This window comes from Poecile atricapillus, chromosome 2 (assembly GCF_030490865.1).
Source record: "Poecile atricapillus isolate bPoeAtr1 chromosome 2, bPoeAtr1.hap1, whole genome shotgun sequence".
Classification (NCBI taxonomy): Eukaryota; Metazoa; Chordata; class Aves; order Passeriformes; family Paridae; genus Poecile; species Poecile atricapillus.
This window is the reverse complement of record NC_081250.1, coordinates 135,025,974-135,031,973: the sequence shown is the minus strand read 5'-3', so window position 1 is coordinate 135,031,973 and position 6,000 is coordinate 135,025,974.

Genomic DNA, 6,000 nt, shown 5'->3' with positions numbered 1-6,000 from the left:
TGAAGCCACAATGTCTGCTTTCTTCTTATCTGGAAGTCCATTAGATGGAGAGGACTTCACCAGCTGGGGAGCCAGGCCCAAGCAGATGCTAAGTTTCTGTAGATGCACATTGCTTCCCAAGGAAGTGAATTCTTAAGCTGCACCATCAAAAGTGCAATCATGTATGTGATTACTAGTGTCAAGTCTCACAGGCACACAACCTCTCCTTGCTGTAAATAACACTACAATAGTCCAGGGAAAAATTGAATCTTATGCAGTTCAAACACTGGTTGTGCTCTTTTTACACTCACCAAAATCATCCTCTTGGTAGAAGTCATGAACTGTTGTCTAGATGGGATTTCAGCTGTCATATATATTTCAGAGAAAAAAAGAAGTCAGAGAATAACGTGACTCCTTTAATGGTAGCAATTCTATAAGTAACTGGCCTTTCTACAGGTTGCAGGTTATTTATTCCTGAAATAGACACTCATACGATGGTAGCTAAGCTTGACCCAAAATGCCTGTAAAAGCAAGCTCTTTAATTATTTTCAAATTATTTTAATAAATTATTTCTTATGAAGATGGTAATATGAGGCCTGAACTAGACAAGCTAACAGCAGTTTCTGGGATGTATTCTGCTCTCTGTGGAATCAGAAAAAATGTGGAGTAACTCCAGCTGCAATTTAGAATAAATTATTTACTTTGTTCCGGTGAAACTGAAAATAGAATCTAGTCTGATTAATGCTAAATGAAAAACACTTACTGCATCTATTTTCAGTTGAAAAATTACTAGATCTATATTCATTCATTTGTAATATGAATGTGGATGGACAGATCTTCAGTGTATTGTAGTGATTCATGTGGTGCTCAGCTGGTTTTGTTTTCACTGCATTTCTATTAGGTGAGCACAACTCTGGAACAACAGTTCTAGGTTAAATTTATATATGTTAAAAGTCAATTTCCTTGCTGAAGAAAAAGTGATGTAAAAAACAAAGCAAACTTACTGATTAGGGTCTGATTTGGGTTGGTTTGATGAAAATCAACAAATCCAACACCTGGAGAAAAATCACTTCATCCTCACTGAGCCAAAACCGCCCTTCTCCCCGAAAGAAATTCTATATTTTGCCAGATGGGGCTTGGATATGATGGTAAAGATAGGTTGAGGTCCTAGTTTGAATTTAAATTAAAACTTTTCCAGATTTAGCAGTGTTAAGATCTGAATTTTTTTTCTTCACTGCAAATTATTTGTATTTTTCTTATGCACACATTTTTGGCCAAGCTGAAACTGGAACTGGGGAGAAAGAAGAAAAGCAAAAATGTGGAGAAAATATGCTGTTACCAAGAATATTGGAGGAGGAAAAGTGAAAATGAACTTGACAGCTTAGTGAGGGACGGGGTAGACAGATAGACCTTCCAGGTAACTATAGACTTGGGCTCTGGAACCTACTATTTTCAAACAAAATTATTTTGAGGGCTCTGAACAATTATTATACATGCAGCCTGTAGGCCTGATGCTGCTTTCAGTTATGCTACTGATAGCCTAGAAAGTCTTGCTGCTCCCTGAAAAAACTGTTCCAGACTTACATTATTGCAACTGATAACACACTCATGGTGGACAAAGCATAGATGGAAGGTCTGAAGATCCATGAAGATGCCCAAGAGCATGAAGATCTGCCAAATAAAAATGAAATGTAGGCAATTTCATAAGGTTATGGACAAGATCCAGCTGAAGTTCCTAGAGTCATAGAATGGTTTGGGTTGGAAAGGTCCTTAAAGATCATCTAGTTCCAATCCTCTTGGTATGGGCTTGAGCACTTCCCACTAGATCAGGTTGCTCAAAGTCTCATCCGACCTGTCCTCGAACACTTCCAGGGACTGAGCATCCACAGCTTCCTTGGGCAACCCGTGCCAGTGCCTCACACACTTCACAGTAAAGAATTTCTTCCTAATATGTAATCTAATTCTACTTTCATTCAGTTTACCCCTTGTCCTGTCACTGAAGGCCTTGGGGAAAAGTCTCTTTCCTTTAACTCTTTTTAAGTATTGAAAGGCCACAACAAGGTCTCCCTGGAGCCTTCTCCTCTTCCATCTGAACAGTCCTAACTCTCTCAACGTGTCTTTGTAGGAGAGGTGCTCCATCCCTCTGATCATCTTGGTGGTCAGGTGGGGGTCTCACCAGACCAGAGCAGAGAGGCAAAATCCCCTCCCTTGCCCTGTGCTGGCCATGGTGTTTTGATGCAGCCCAGATACAATTTGCTTTCAGGGCTGCAGGTGCACTTTGCCAGACCATTGTGTTGAACACAGTGAAGGCTGTGAAAGGCAATGAGCAGGGCTTCTGCAGGTCCATCAGCCCCAAAGACTAGGAAAAAAGAAGTGTGCCAGTTGCTGAACAGGCAAAAGCATAATGAACTGGTGATAATGTGAGCAGAATAGAGGTACTTAATTCCTTCTTTGCCTCCATCTTTGCTAGAAACCCATGACTCACAAGGATCTTGAAGCAAGAAATTGTTAGTTCTGGTGGACAAGGATCAGGACGGAAAATTGAAGTAAACTGGGCATACTTAAGTCCATGTGACCTACAGGGAGGCACCCCCGAGTGCTGAGGGAACTGTTGGTATCTCTGTGAGTCCATTCTTGATTAAGGTCATATAAAAGATCATAGTGATCAGGGGAGATTTCTGAGTACTGAGAGAAAGCAAACGTCATTACCATCTTCAAAAAGACATGAAGGAAGGTTCAGAGAAACTACGAGTCAGAGCTCCACGTTGATCTTCGGGAAGGTGATAAGCAAATGATCCTGAGAACCATTTCCAGGCAAATAAAAGACTACAAGGTTACTGGGAGTCAGCATAGATTTATGAAGATGAAATCATGCCTGACCTGAGAGGCTCCTACAATGGAGTGAATAGGGCAAAGCAGTGAATTCTATTTATTTGACTTCAGCACCGCTTTTGGCAGTCTCTCTTAACAACACTGTAGACATTCTGGTAGAATATGGGTTAGCTAAATGGACAGGGAAGTTGATTCAAAACTGGTTGAGCTGCTGGGCCAATAAGGCTGTGATCAGCAGCATGAAGTCCAACAGCTGATCAGCCACTAGTGGTGTTCTAAAGGGGTAAATACTGCTGATCATCCTCATCAATGATCTGGATGTTGGCACATCATGTGCCTTCCACAAGTTTGCAGATAGCACAAAACTGGGAGGACAGTTTGACAGGCTAGGTGGCTATGCTGCCTTTTAGGAGGTCTGGACAGACTGGAGAAATGGACCAAGAGATATCTCATAGAGGTGAGCAAAGGAAAGTGCAGAGTCCCACTCCTGGAGGGGAACAGCCCCGGGCACAGGAATAAGTTGCCCAGAAAGGCTGTACAATTTCTGTCTTGGGAGATATTCAAAAACCTAACTGAACACATCCTTGTACAAGCTGTCATAGCTGCCCCTGCTTGGGCAGAAGTGGGGTGGGTGGTTTCCAGAGGTGCCTGCCAGCCTCATCCTGTGGCACTGGGTTTACTGAGACATATCTCTACCCCTCTAAAATTTTGAGGAGGTAATGGTTCCTACTCCATTGCCAGTGGTAGCACATACAAAATAAGCTGTTTGTATAATATATAAATGGAACAGAACATGTATAAAGGTCACAAAGACATATTCTCTTTTATCTACTTGTAGGCACTGCAAGTGGAGTGAGTGATTCAATAATTCATTTCAATGTGAGTTTTGTAAGCATTAGATGTAGGTTCCAAATGCCTGACCTGCATTTTTATGGGTGATTTGTTAGCAGCAGTGGGTAATCCTGTGGAGAGAAGAGGTTTTGATACTCAGCTGAGTACTAACTTAAAACTCATCTCCATTTCTAAGAGAAATGCAGATAGCAAGGTAATTCATGTTTTCAAAATGCTGCTTCTTGATTCAAACAATTTACAATAATTAAACAATTAATTTGTTTTTATCTGAGCCTGTATCAGGTCTCAGTTCACTGCTGGTTCTGAACATCAGTAGAAGGTTCTTGAACTGTGTTTTTCTACACCAGGGATGCATCCACAGCATGATCTTCCACAGCTCAGAGTAATGGCTCATAAGTGTCAGTGGACAAAGTTGTACAACATTTCATTTTTTTTCATTTTAATTTTATCTGGTGGTAAGAAAGTTTTGGAATTTGTTGTTTTGGAAAGAAAACTGGCACGTTTATCACCTAAGAATGAATTCTGCTTTCACCTTGCTGGCTATTTGGATTAATTATGCTTGTCATGGACTTAGAGAAAATGCACAAAGTAATATTATCACTTAACTTTAATAGATGGTTGGCAAATATACACAGCAGTTTTATATCAGGAAGGTCTAACAGTTATCTTCAAGCTGAATATTTTATATAAATATTATTTTCATACTGTGAATGTCATTATCAAATCTAATACAACAGGCATAAACTGTTATATATTTTGATGTTACAAGAATAAAGAACACATGCTATTGACAAGGAAAGTTCTTGCAGAGAAGACAGTTTTTCCTTGAAGTGGCTATCACAAAGTGACACTGAATCCCTCTAGCACAATAAAGTTCAAATAAGTGAAATCATATCAACATCTTTTTTATAATTATTACTTTTAGTTCCACAAATTGCATGAAAGCTTTTGTATTTTCTAAAATGTATTTTAGTGATACGACAGATTTCAGTATGTTAAAAACTTCTGCAAACCGTGCCAACTTCTTTTTTCCTAATATAAAAATTACCTGCCCAAAACTACACTTCTCATAAAAGGAAAGCGATTTCTGGTACAATTTACAAAAGCACACTGCATGTCAAGTTTTCTAAGACTGAAAATAAGCCTTGGTTGCTAATAGGCCATTTTCCCAATATCTGCTTAGTGTAAAAAAGACAAGAAGCCACCTCAAGGCCAGAAGCCACAAATCCCTTCCCTACATTATAGCCCTTAAAGTCCTTTTCTCTGTGTTCCAATGGTTTTCTCTCTATTTTGCAGAATGACTGACATGGGAGGAGAAAAACAGTAAATGTTGACTTCCCTCTGTCCCTGTAGCTGTCTATGTGTAAGACCTGGGATTCTCCTGACATCCCTAAGAAATGACTGGACCTTGACTACTGACGAGCACAGCCCCCACTTTGGGGATGAATATTAGGTTATTATATCAACAGTGAGTATTAAAATTACCAATAGTGCCATTCGAAGTGCATGTCCAACACATTCTTTCATGGAGATTTCCTACAGCAAAATATTTCTAATTCAAAGCAGACAACTGACTGAGTCTCTGGGTTATGCTGTTTAGCACTAGAAAATAGTAAATTTCAAGATGTGGTGAGGGATATAAAAGTCCTAACTAGAGGTCTCAGCTGCAGGAGATGAGAACAGCTGAGCGTGTAAACCTCCTTTTCAGGAGTGACTCAAGTGACTTCATGTCTCCAGTGATGGAGATTAACACATTCTCCAATACACCAGCTCAGGTGAATCCTTTCACCTGCCTCTACTGTGACTCATTCAAGGTTGGTAAAGAGTTAAAAAAAAACTCCACAATAGAACAAAACAAGTCCGATACAAAACAAACAAAGTTGTCAGGTGGAAAAAAATCAGTGTGAGGGTCACTGAGTTGGTAGGTAGGAACAAATTCCTTCCCCCCAGGCTTGGGACCTGCACAAAGCAGCTGAGAGCAGAAAGAGAGAAGAGCAATTTTGCCAGGACATTTAAATTTGAATATGAATGAGCGTATTATCACCCTCCATGCACCAAAAGATGCCAGTTTACCTATGCAATGAAGATTAAAGAGTTAGGCTATTACTTCTGCAACAAAGGATTTTTCTAATCACTTTATAGAGGTGCTTGATCTAATCTCTTAATCTAGTTTATGTTGTCTTCCTCTTTTCAACATTCTCATCTCCCTGTGCATGTTTTATATATGTATTTGTTTATATAGTAAAACAATCCATGTATTTGAAAGTTGAAATTGTCAGAATCACAATTTTCTGTTCACCCCAGCATGAAACCCTTGTCTCATCCTTCCAGTCACAA